At 38.8% G+C, this 14,079-nt stretch overlaps 1 pseudogene; it reads left to right on the plus strand.

Moving 5' to 3' along the window:
- Positions 1–245: 245 nt before the first annotated feature.
- Positions 246–8,115, plus strand: LOC140928903 (uncharacterized; annotated as a pseudogene).
- Positions 8,116–14,079: the final 5,964 nt, after the last annotated feature.

Consider the following 14,079-nt stretch of genomic DNA (forward strand, 5'->3'; position numbering starts at 1 on the left):
AAATATTGAGAGAAGAGCTAGCCGTGTTCACAAGAAATCTGCTAAGGAAATCGTACCACCCTTCCTTACTTGAAGCTTTCACGTCCTGCAGGCTTATCCCGCTTGATAAGAACCCGGGAATCAGACCAATTGGTGTTGGAGAGGTACTGAGGAGAATAGTGGGGAAAACGGTCAGCGGTTTTTTAAAGGAGGAAATAAAAGAAGCGGCGGATCCCCTACAAGTTTGCGCAGGTCATAACGCAGGAGCGGAGGCTGCGATCCATGCAATGAGTCAAGTGTTTGTTGAAGAAGGAACAGATGGAATATTGCTAATTGATGCTAGTAACGCTTTTAACCAAATGAATAGGTCAGCGGCCTTACACAATATCCAGATCATGTGCAAAGAAATGGCGCTCTATGTGATTAACACATATAGAAGCCCATCTAGACTGTTTATTTGTGGGGGAGGTGAAATACTTTCTCGAGAAGGCACCACACAAGGAGATCCGCTAGCGATGCCATGGTATGCACTTAATACATCCATAATGATACAGAATTTGAGGGATCATTGCCCATTGGTTAAACAGGTGTGGCTTGCAGACGACTCAGCTGGAGGAGGGAGTATAGCGCAATTATACAACTGGTACAGGCAATTGAGTAAGGAAGGACAAAAGTTTGGTTACCTTGTGAATGGGACAAAGAGCTGACTTATTGTGAAGTCTATGGAACTAGCGGAGGAAGCAAAGAGGGTGTTTGGAGAGGAAGTCAACATAACGACTGAAGGTTAGCGCCATCTGGGAGCAGTCATTGCATCGCAAGAATACAAAGATCAGTATTGTGAGGAGAAGGTTCGTGCATGGAAAGAGGAAATCGAACGTCTCTCTGAAACAGCGAAGAGCCAGCCCCATGCGGCGTATATTGCTTTCACAAAAGGCTACAAGTCGAAGTTCACCTACTTCATGCGCACGATTGAATCGTTTGAAGATTATGTCGATCCAATCCAGGAAGTGATTGAAGATTTACTACTCCCTACTTTGTTCGGTCAATCAGAGCCTCTCCCTAACGAAGTGCGCAGACTTGCTACCTTAGCAACGGGTCAAGGGGGTCTAGGCATTCCTGATCTGAAATCCGAGGCACCGCAGCAGTTTGCTGCCTCGAGACTAATAACCACCGCCCACGTAGGTTCTATTACATCACAGAGTTCCATCATGGTGCCAGGAGAAAGATCTACGGAAGAGCTAAAGAGGCATCAACAATCACTTAAGAGAGCAAGTGCCAAAGAGAAAATGGATAGCATTGATTCAAGCCTCTCCCCAGGCCTGCTGCGTCTGGTTAATCAATCGAGGGACAAGGGCGCAAGTTCTTGGCTGAATGCGATGCCTCCCGCAGACAAAGGTTTAGCCCTCAACAAGCAAGAGTTCAGAGACTCGCTACGCTTGCGTTATGACTTACCCTTAGTCGATTTACCAAGTCATTGCATATGTGGGGATAAATTCACCGTTAGTCACGCCCTCTCTTGTAAAAAGGGGGGGTTTGTAGCGCAGAGGCATGACGGTGTACGGAACTTGTTAACGGCATTCATCGACAAGATCTGCAATAATGTCGAAATCGAACCACGCCTTCAACCCCTGGACAACGAGCGATTTCATTTGAGGAGCGATGTTACAAGTTCTGAGGCAAGGTTGGACATCAAAGCGGGAGGTTTCTGGGCAAGAGGAGTTACGGCATTTTTTGATGTTAGAGTTACGCACGTCAACTCCAAGTGTTACCAGAGCAAGCCAACATCGGAAGTGTTCAAAGAGCAAGAAGAAGATAAGAAGCGCAAGTACCAGCAGCGGGTGTTAGATGTAGAAATAGGTTCGTTTACGCCTTTAGTGTTTGGAACCAATGGCGGAATGGGAAACGAGTGTCAGCGGTTCTTAAAGCATCTCGCAGACAAGATAGCTCAGAAAGACACCGAACCTTATCATGTTGTAATCACTTGGCTCAGGACACAGATCTCGTTTGAACTCTTAAGATCGGCACATGCATGCATCAGAGGTTCGCGAACGCCGTTTCGTAGCAAGATAGAGCAATCAGTAGACTGTAAAATAAATGTCGCTAGTGCGGATATCTGAAATACGTGTCTATATGCTTTTATACTTAGGGCTTTTTATGGACACTGGTTTAGCCGTCATTAGTATAATTCGATTGCAGGATCTTAATATCTCTGCATAATGGAATTCTTAATTTTATAGACTTTTGAACTTTTATTATTAATTATATCTATTTCCTCTTCTTTTATGTAAGGTTAAGTTACTTCTATTTTTTAGAATTTGTAAATGAATAGTTTTTTCTATCTTCACTTATAATATATAGGATTGTTTTTGTTCTCTAATGAAGGACGAGGGGTTTCTTTTGTAACGGATGGAATTTGTAGATAGTGTTTTGATGAATTAATTAGATTTTTTGTAACAGTAGGTTGATTGTAAATAGGATTTTAATTGAGGTTTTGTAATAAAGATTCTTTTCACTTATTATTATTATTATTATTATTATTATTATTATTATTATTATTATTATTATTATTGTTATACATGTCGCAGAGTCCCAGTCAAGTTAGACCTAGGCCAAGCGTCGAACTTTTCATGAGACGAACCAAACTCTAATATGGGTCAACCGAAATTATATTAATTTAAGATCGTCTGTTGGGTCAGACGTCGAACTTAGGACGGTTCGAACCAATCACCTGAATCAGTGATAAATTAGTAATAAATTTTCTCCCGAACGAAGCTAAATACGAACTGTATCATACAATTTGTTAATTCAGAAGTCTAGTTCGTCGCATGTGAAGATCGACGTTTTTCCTGGGAACTCTAAACTTACTAAGTTTGGTTCCTCCCATGAAAAGTTTGACGATTGGCCTAAACCTTGGAAAGGTCGAATCTACTGCATGATGTGATCGCTGTTGTACTGAGTATCGTGTGGCTTATGTAGGTTTCAGTGTAGATTTAAAGTACCTGTGTGGGATGACGGGTCGTCTGGATCACTTGGACAACCATCAGGACATGAACAAATACTAGTCAATAAAAATCTCTATACAAATAAAAAAAAGACAAAAATAGACTTTCGTGCCAACAGGACGCTTACGGCGCCTTCGACGCTCATCTGTATTTGAGTATCGAAGATTAATCTAACCAGAACGTTTGGTATTTCCAATTCCAATTCCAATCTTTGAGAATGAGTTTCAATGACATATCTTCAATACTTCCTTGCCTTACCGGCTCGAACCTGTCGCTTGTTTACTTGTTCGTTCATTTAATGTTTCCAATCTTCAAAACCGAGAGTGAAAGTAGGCTAATTATGAGGTATGATCAGCTTGAATATTGCACAAAGCAAACCAACTAACTCGAGGGATTTAAAAAAGGCTACGAATAACGCTAAGTAACACTCACGCTGACTACAATGGAAATGGGTCTGTTCCCCTTGTTAAATTTTAGTCGTGTCTTGCGCGTGAGATAGTGCGTTGTAGTCGTTTCGCTATAATACACTTCATTCGTCCCTCCACACAAGTAAAATCTAAAACTGATCTACTTTCTTGAGTGAGTTTTGTAAAGAAAGATTTCCATTAACGTTCATTTCAGAGGACGAAAGGTGAACCTGAGAGCAAAAAAATTCAAAGAAAAAAAGGGTAGGTGTGGACGGGGAAACACGACGGCTGTTCAGTTCTGTTCAAAACCACTTTAAGAAGTTCTCGATGCAATCGCTAGAAAACGACCATAGACAGTGTAAAATAGTAGTATGTATTTTTTATTTACATTTCATTTAATAGCTATGTACCAGTTTCACTTACCCACATGCCTTTAGTATCACTGATAAACTCGAAAAGTGCTTCCTCGGGTGTTTTCTTTGATGGATCGCACTTGAGGTCGACTATAACTTGTCGATTCGGAAAAGACCTTCAAATACACAGACATAGAAGGTAACATAAAAATTAATGTCCTGTTTCGCGAACGGGCGAGATGAAGTAATCCCGTGTTCTGATTGAATGTTCGACTGCGCAAGATCGGCAAATCTTGCTCATTCCTAACTGCTCCCTTTGGCCATGCAGGAAAAGTGTACTTCCTGTGGTCCGGTTTCTTGAGCTTGTTCGGTAAGATTGTAGGATGGTCTTGTTTGTTTTCATTCCTCAGCCGTTTTTAACATGCTTGACTTCAACTCGAACCAAAAAGGCGTAGCCTACACGGTAGGAGCTGTATGAGCTAAGCTGAAGGCGAAAATGGCGCGAGAGGCCCTCGCACGAAATGCCCCTCGGCTTCGCTTCCTCGTAAAGCGCCTTTCATACAGGCTAAAAATACGCCAAAAAGGAACTTGGCCAATATCCAGCCATCTTGACCTCACACTTTGTAAATAACGCATATATCATATTTATCATCATGTATAAGACGTAGTTACACTCAACTTGTGCAAGTTCAACTAAAATGATTATTCAGACAAACGGCTCCGAAATTTAATGGGGTGTAAAAAGAAAAACTTGAAACAAAGTTTGTGGCCGAGGATTACTGAACCTAACAAATCAGAAGTAGGCCTGGGTTTAATCTGATAAAAGAAAGAAACACAGGAACTTACTCTTTATTGGTATAGACAAGCTGTGTTGTGTTTGTCTCTTTATTGAAACCACTTTTACCAGTGTTTAATAGATCACAGACTGAGCCAATTTTTGCCTACTCAACCGAAGGATGACAGTTCACAAAGGTGTTCCCTGGTCACAAGTAACGAGTTTCACGACTCAGAGAGGTGCTTGGAAGTGGATAAATCTGCAGACGCCAAAGCGACAGCGGTAGGTCTGCTTATTTGTCTGCCTTTGACTTGATTGGTCTTCATTAAAAGAGAAGGAACCATAATGATCATGCATGGATGTTAAGGGAAGTGTCGAGTATAGTTTCATTGTTTACTTATACTTTTCTAAATAACGTGATCCTCATTACCCCTCTTACAACAGGTTACCCCCTGGACAAATGATGAGAACAACAATCACGTGTTTGTCGTCGTGCATTTACCACAGACACCCAGCCACTGGTGCTTACTGGTATTTGCAGCTGAGAGTTGATTTTCTTTATTTTATAGAAAAGGCAACTTTGATTAAAATAAATATGCAATTTTTGAACATGATCAGATGGCTACAACCTCTAACTCAACATTCTTTAGCTAAAATACAGACTAGAAAAGGCCTATAAAAAATCTTGCAATAAACTTTTAGTGATGTGATAATCCTAATTGTTGTTTTTATATATATATATATTTTTTGTTAGATTTAAGTATATGTGCCAAAATGAAAGGCGCATGGTTTATCTTGATCCTTTGGGGATTGGTTTGCAAGCCGAGGAATCCTTCCGCGTGGCTAGGTAATTGTCATTCTTTAGTTACGAAACAAAGGAAGTGTAGAACCAGTGAAATTAAATATTTACATTGCCCTTTTTTTAAAGGCATTTGATGAATAGCAAGACTGGTGCAAATATGAACTGGAGAACATGGACTTTTGAAATAGCTTCGGTATGATAGTACGTAGACAAGTAGAAACACAATACAGTGAAACCTGTATTAAACGGACACCCTCGGGGAATGCTGTAGTGTCCGCTTAATACAGGGTGTCCGCCTAATACAGGTTTCGATAGATAACGTCATATGAGGTGTCAAATGCCATTCAAATGACAGTGGAAACGTTTAGAATACTCCCAGAGACTACGATTTACGTTTGCATTTATTTCTTTATTAAAGGGGACTAATAGATGATAGTACCATAAACATAGATTGCAACTCAAGTTTGAAGAACACATATGAGTGAAACAAGCTCTATACAAACAAAACGAAATAGAAAACAACACTGTACTGTGAAACTAATCAGATAAGTTCGTCAAATCACGTTTTTTCAAGTAAAAATATTAAAACTTGTGGGTGGCAATCTTTCACATTTCCGGTGTCTGGCATGTTGGGTGGTCGAATTTAATTACAAGTGTCCGTTTAATACAGGTTGGTAACAATAGAAATGACCATTTTAGGTACTTTTTAGGTGTCCGCGTCCGCTTAATAGAGGTGTCCGCGTAATAAGGGTGTCATTTAAAGTACATAAGGGAAATAAATTTGGGGACTTCGGCTACTGTCCGCTTAATAGAGGGTGTCCGCTTAATACAGGTTTCACTGTATGTATGTTCAGACTTATAAATATACGCTGTAAAAAGCCTGATTACATGTGCCGCGCTAGGTTCGTTTTGCCGAGGTTTTGACAGGTAGGTTAAACGCAACGAAAATCAACGTTGACATTACATCGCAAACGAGACAGTGCGATTAGCGTTGGTGTCGATCCAAAGCAAGCCAGCCCGGCAAATCGGACCACTCATGTAATCATAACAATCATCATAGTAATCTTAACAATGATAGTAATGGTATAATAATGAGGGGCTAAAAAAAGTAAAATGAACAATAGTGAGACGACAATGACGAGGAACGCTTTTCGGAATAAATTTTTGAATTATATTTTCGTTAGGAAAAACGCGGCCTCCCGACTCAACAGACTCATAACGATTGCGGTGTCTTCGAGTGCATGGTGGGTCTAAGCCTCTTTAGATTGGTCTTTGGAATTCCTGCTTCATTTGAAGAAAATGCACATAAATAGGACACATAAAAAGTTCCTTCAGAGGACACTGAATTAGGTAGTCTTGCCGTTGAACAGTGGTAAATCACCTTGTCGACTGGATATCGTAGAGGAAATTTGACATATCCTGGAATAGGTTAGGTGACTATCTTCTTACAGTAGCAATGGAAGAAATGCAATAAGTAATTTTTCACTATAAGTCTTGTTCTTTCCATTTCAGTACGCTTTATGCATATTACTTGGTGGGACATTTAACTTTTCGCAGGTATTGTGTCGTTTTAATTGTTTAATAGTCGTGGGTTAGAAGTCTATTACACGATGCGACAAACACATCACAAACTCTAAGCCAGTTACACACTTTCCAAGATTTTTAAACTAAAAAGTTCGTACTGATGTTGAACGGAATAGAGAATAAATATATTTATGTATGTACTGTAAATCGGCTATCAAGTCCCCCTGTGGGCATATCTTTTTCCACGCGCTTTTGAGGAGGGGGTGGGGGCAGGGGGGGCGGAGGGGGCTTCTTGACATTATCGCACGCGAGTTGATTCATCGGCCACATACAGTTTTAGTTATATCTATTGTATTAAGAGCCGATTAATTCTCTATATTCCTAGCCAACAGGCAGACATCGGCCAACTCAGAGTTCAGATGGCCTTCGAGATATTGGATCAGAAAATCAAGTTTTGCAAAGTGTATGAAATCGAGATACAAATGAAACTTGAGGATGCTTCTTTTTTGAGACGGTCTTGTCTGAAAAGATGTTTTTTCCTTACAACCTTTTCAATCAATGGAAATTCATCGATTCTCTTCCGTTGTGTGCGGGAGGCGATATAGGTGAGATAAATAGGTTTACAAAAAGTTGTGAAATGTGTTATTACTACCATTATTTCAATGATAAAATCGATGCCCATAAATCAGACGATGACATGTACAGTCGTTGTCATGACTAATGAATGCGATAATCATCTACTCTCATAGCAATACCAAGCGATGAAGAAAATGGGGACAAAGACGAAAAAGAACACTTGGCGACAGACAACGAAGATGACAAGGTGCAGAAAGGAGACAAGGGCTTTAAGATGAAACTGAGGCGTCGTTCAAAAACAAAGGTCAGCCAATATCCCTTAAGGTACTTGTATGATATTCTTAAAATCATTTTAACTGTAGTGTTTAATTTTACAGAAACGGCAACCATATACTCCGTCGACCTCACCGCCAAGAGTAGAAAAAGTAAGCAAATCATTCTTACAATTAGTACTGTTGTAAACAAGTACTAGCTAAACTAGATTTACAGATAACAGGAGACGAGTTCATCGTACAGTAAGGTTTACATTACAACTACTGTATTTCTTTTTGCAATGATTAAAATGTCACGTGATAAGTTCTTCCATAGAGGAAATGCTCACACGAGCCTCTAGTCTTAGAAAATATACGTTGTCTGTGTTGCCGTTTCACAGAGTAAACGTGTTGAGATGGGACAAAAGGGCATTGAGATGAGTTAATCCTACAGTGGGGTTTACATTAAAACTGTTTTAGCAATAACTGAGATGTCACGTGATAAGTTATTCCATGTCGGAAATGCTCACACGAGCTTCTAGTCTTAGTAAATGTACAATTTTTGTGTTGCCGTTTCACACAGTAAACGTGTTGAGATGGTTGTAAACAGCATTGAGACGAGTTAATTGTACAGTGAGGTTTACAATAAAACTTTTTTTTTTAAGAATTGAAATGTCAGGTGACAAGTTATTCCATACAGGAAATGCTCACACCAGCTTCTAGTCTTAGTAAATAAACGTTGTGTGTGTTGCCGTTTCACAGCGTAAAATAAATAAGATGGGTCCAAAGGGCACTGAGATGATTTAATCCTACAGTGGGGTTTACATTAAAAGTGTTTGTGCAATAACTGAAATGTCACCTGACAAGTTATTCCACACCGGAAATGCTAACACGACATTCTAGTCTTAGCAAATATACGTTGTACGTGTTGCCGTTTCACAGAGTAAACGTATTGAGATGGGTCTAAAGGGCATTGAGATGAGTTAATCCTAAAGTGGGGTTTACATTAAAAGTGTTTGGGCAATAACTGAAATGTCACGTGACAAGTTATTCCATACCGGAAATGCTCACAAGAGCTTCTAGTCTTAGTAAATATACGCTGTTCGTGTTGCCGTTTCACACAGTAAACGTGTTGAGATGGGTCTAAAGAGCATTGAGACGCGTTAATTGTACAGTGAGGTTTACCGTAAAGAGTGAAATAGACCATGCTCTATACTCTTGTCGACCATAGAAATAACGTCAACATGATCAAAACTCAAGTGGAGCCACGAGACCTGGGCAATGTTTCAATACATAGTTTTCGGTTAGTAGTTAGTATTCAGACGATTCAACTTCGCTTTCGGATGTTTCCTCGCTGTCTAAATCTTCTTCGTCCCCAGAACTTCCTGGGGTTCAATTCTTCGCCTCCTCGCTGACATTTTTTCCAATATTGCCAAACTCTCCTCACACCTTCTCACAACATGACAAAAACAAAATGGCGAAGCTACGGTAAAAAAACCGAGGATGCATATATGGTAGACTGGTAACTAATGGTCACCAGTCCCCTATAAGTAACAAGTATCCCACAGGCCAAACAAATTCACATTTGGTGTACCGACGATTTGACTTCGGCCTTCAAAATCTTGACGTACTGAGTACGTCAAAATGGCATATAAGGTATAAGAGGCATGACGTACCCAGTACGTCATTGAGGCACTGAAGGGGTTAACTTGTAATTTTCCAAAATAATCAGGCAGTCAAACATCGGCCCAGTGGGCTCTTCCTATTTTTAGTTCGGTCCACTTCCCTGTGTTCAATCCCTAATCGTAGACACTTCCTGCCAATTTTAATGTCCTAGCATCAGTGGTAAATGAATAGTAAGATCATGCTAATCTTTCAAGTGGATTGCAACTGGCCCAACTTTGCATATTGGATTTACTATTCTTATCAGTATATAATGTCTGAATTTACCTCGGCTTTCCGTCCTTTCTTTCGAGAGCTGCTAGGTTATAGATTTTGCAGTCGAGGTCGTAACCAGCACAGTCTTTGTCAGCTGGCGGGATAACGTGCGCGTTTGGTCTTGTCATGTTACCAGCATTGGCTCCTTTCAACTTACGAAGTGAGGTCAATGCCAAAAGACAGCTCATCAATCTTAAAACAACCCCCATCGCGAGCGGCAATTGCGAAAACAAGATTTAGAACTAGAAATATCTTTAATTAAGTTTTTTAATTACCTGGATGTCGTGCAACTATAACAGAAATGGTTACTATGCATGATGATAACAAACACACAAACATCCATATGCTGACAATCTTTGTCATATCTTGCTTTACAATATTACTAATGCGTTGCCAAAACTTAAGATGATAGAGTTGGGTTTTGGTATCGCTTCTGATTGACGTTCCCTAGATTAGTATTTCTTTTGAGAGTTAAATACAATGTACACTTTTCTGCAAAGTATTATGTATGTACATGCAATTTGTTGGGCATCTAACTCCCCGATTATCGAGTACCTTTAACTGTATAAAAAGTCAGTTCTCTCACGCATAAAAAAAAAACTTGACAAAACTGGTATTATTTAACAGTTCATGAGTTATCTCAATGATGAAAACATCATTCATATCAATCAATGAGGGTTCATACCAGGCTATACACCCTCTGACTTTCTATTCCTATTGTACTTCATCTCTTGATCAAGGACACTATGACAGTGGTTTTATTCTTCTGAAACCTAAATAATATCGGCTTTCTGTCAGAGCATATTATAGTCCTCTTACTTATTAATAATATAGCTGGTCAGTAAATGTTGGATATACAAAGTGTGATTCTTTTTTGACGAACCTAACCATAGCTTTTCTCCTTTCTCTTTCGCTTTCTCCAGCGCGCATTTACAATATAAAAATAATAATAATAATAATAATAATCTTTATTTCTTAAGATAAAAACACATATCCTAAGTTACAATATAAACTCAAAAAACTATTTACATATCATATCTAAAAATTATTCTGTTACTAAAAACGTTCTTAAACCTGTCAGTGTAGATTCTAGGGACAGAGACTGACGTATTTCTAAGATTGTACCTCGTGTTCTTTTCCTTAGGTAAAAACTGGAAGAACGGACATTCGGGGTCATTCGATCTTTTTTTGTAGAGTGTCTTGTCCGCCTTCTCTAGCAAATCCCTGATATTTACATTCTTGGACATAAACTTTCTTTTCATACACCGGTCTAAAAAATTCTGTATTACAGAAAGGTCGGAATCAAATATATCATATCGTAGCTCATATTACAGGTACGTTCCCTAAAGTTGAACCTATAAATTATCCCGCTTCCCGGAATTTATGATGTTCAACAATTCCTTTGTTATGTGACTCATAATTAGCACTTTGTCAGATTCTGGGTCATGTTTGTCTGACAGTATTACCTCTCCAATGTAATAACATTTATTTAAAAATGACTGCGTGACAAACACGATCATATGGTCCATATTCACTTTTTATCAAAGTAATATTCATTTTTTATCAAAGTCGTCAGCCACCACAAGAATGAGTCACACATTCACCGTGCTTTGATATCATGATTACGAGGCGTTATAAGTCGTCACAGAGCGATACAGAGGGGAGACAAACTTTAAGTAGGAGCCGGGGAAAACCCCTTAAACTAATTTTATGCACCCCTTGAGCATAAATTGTTCGTCTTTTACAGAAACCGTCTGTGATGGATTGAAGTTACACCACTTACTACAAAAAACGAATATAAATACTTTACTACAGAACCATCAATTTAAATGGTTTCTAAGTATTCTTGCTCGGCAAATATTGAATGGCTCGAGATTTGCAGACTCTTGCAATGTGTAGTCTAGTCAACAATTTAGCACTACTTCCGCTTTTGCTTTAAAACTGCAAGAGTCTCGAGCCAAAAAGATGATGCCATCAAAATAATGAGATTCACCGGTGTAATTTGAAAACTTTTATTACAAAAAAAAAATAGGGACATGACCCGTTAGCATCTTTTCATTGCTTTCTCGGCTAAAAGCCAGGGAAGCTTCGGCTGCGCGAATGCAGGATCGATTGTGATAATTATATAAATTGAATTAAGGTAAGTTTAAGTGATGTTAGTTTTTCCTACCTTAGGTAGTTTGACAACTGTTTGGCATTACGCTATGTTCCTTTCACTAAAAGGACCTTTCCTGTTTGTGTGCGTTGCCTTCGAAGCTCTTTCGTCGGGTTAAACTCGCTTTTTGTTATAATCGACTTCCTTGGTCAGCGGTTCAAAAGAGGGCAAAACCAACGCGCTTCTGATTGGCCACTCTTTAATCGAAAATGAAAGAGTGATCGTCTCAACATTATGAATTCATTTGAATGCTGATAACACATTTAATGTCCTCGCACTCACAACAATCCATATATCTTCAATGCGAAAAATTTTGCAGTAATCAGTACAATTTCTTACTGTAAGAGATATAATTGCTAAAATATAATGTCTTCCTAACAACTACGTTGTAATTGAAAATCTAAAATGCAGTCACGCAGAACACATTGCCATAGAGCTACTGTTGTTGATAGAAGTGTTCGCAAACTTGTTACTTATATATTAATAAAATACAACTAGCGGTCTATTATCAATGCTGCGTTCTGATTGATTAAGCTACTACTAGGCTAAATGTTATAGCCCACTAGTAGGGAAAAGCCCGGACTTTGAAAACCAAAACAATGGCGGCTGAATCGCGTTTCGCTAGCTAAAGTTGCTTTTTCTCGATATTTTTGACCAACTAGTTGGATCTTACTAAAAAAAATTATTCCACTTGCCCTCACGGCCTCTGAGTCAATAGTTTTTTTTTTCGAGGAATTCTCAACTGTCTTGAAACTGACGTTCGCAATTTGCCGTAAACGTGGCTATAAATCTGTGGGCTAATAATAAGGAGCTTAAACAACAGCGTTTTTGAGCGACGGACGTGAAACGGAAAACGACTTTTTGCATCATTGGGTAGTTTATTTAAAACTCTCTGGTAAATGGTCTTTATAACAGAAAAGAAACTTAACAATAGACCTTTTTATCGGTACGGCAGCCATATTGAATTAATTAGACTAAGGGAGTATTATGGGATGCCCAGGGGGCATGAGCATAAAAAAAGATCGTAAAAACTTGGAGACTATACCCTGAATAATGAGAAGCTCTCACTTGTAAACACAAAATTTCTGACAAAATATTAGCGAATTGTAGCCCTTATTTTAATGCCCTACAATATAGCAATAGTCTTGAAACTAAAAGTTTATACAAAAGGAAGGTTAATCCCGAGAAAATTAAATTTTAAAAAAAATCTATCAGGCAGTTTAAAAATTATTCGCTAACCTGTTAAAGTAGACCAAAATGTTTACAAAACCGCTGACAAGAACGCTTCGATACTACCAATCAAGCCCTTCTTTCTAGCAATCGGCTGGAGCTATCTCCATGATCTTTCACACACGGTTTTAAAAAGATTGAAACTACTATGAGGTGAAATTTCATATCAAAAGTACTTCGTTTTCTACAGGAAACAGCCGAACTTTACGATTGTCCATTTTTTACCGTATTTCTAACCATAAAAACTTTATCCCAAAATGTCTCGATAACCCTCTTACAGATTTCGCCTAAACTTCACGAACATCGAGGCGGCTATTGGAGGAAAAAGCTCCCGTGAACGGTTTTGGAAGAACAGTTCCCAGTGCCGAGATATACTGCTGCAAGTAAAATAGGTACGAGCGTCATTTCGTTGCTATGACAACTACGATGTCTTTGTAACCCTGATGGTAACAAATTTTCATCATTATCTAATACAACTGTGGTGGTAATTTTTCCAAATCTTTGTTTATGTCGACGTAGTTTGTGCTCAAACTTGGGAGGTATTGAGCTTGAAAAACTGTATCGAGCCACCTTAAGAAGGGAGAACGCCTCACTTCCGGTTGACGTGCGTCGCTCCAAAACGTCTTTGCTTAAGCTCCCTAATATCAAATCAGTGCGCTTTCTAAATGTTAATTGCACTGCTTTTCTCATTTAGAACTCGAGACGCACTTTTTCATCCTTTTTTCTTTTCTTTTTTTTCTGATTTTTATGTTTCAAAGTTCCATAACCCCTAACCGGACCGTGTTTGCTGACATCATAACTGCAACTGATTTTCAGCCCAATAATAATTGCTCTCTACAACCGATGACTTTGATTTTCTATTTACTGAACTTATCCCATGTAATCGAAACAAATATTTCTTGCTAAGCCTTTTGTTGTTGTAATTTTAGAAATTAATTTTGATAACAAAAGAGGTCTACGTTTGTTATGAGATGACAAGTATATTTTTATTAAACGCCTACACTTGTAGTTCCCACAGTGTTGTGGTACCTGGATGATGCAGATATGCCAGTTATAGAACGTATTCACTCACGTGGCCAGCATCTAT

The sequence above is a fragment of the Porites lutea genome, chromosome 1, assembly GCF_958299795.1.
Source record: "Porites lutea chromosome 1, jaPorLute2.1, whole genome shotgun sequence".
NCBI lineage: Eukaryota > Metazoa > Cnidaria > Anthozoa > Scleractinia > Poritidae > Porites > Porites lutea.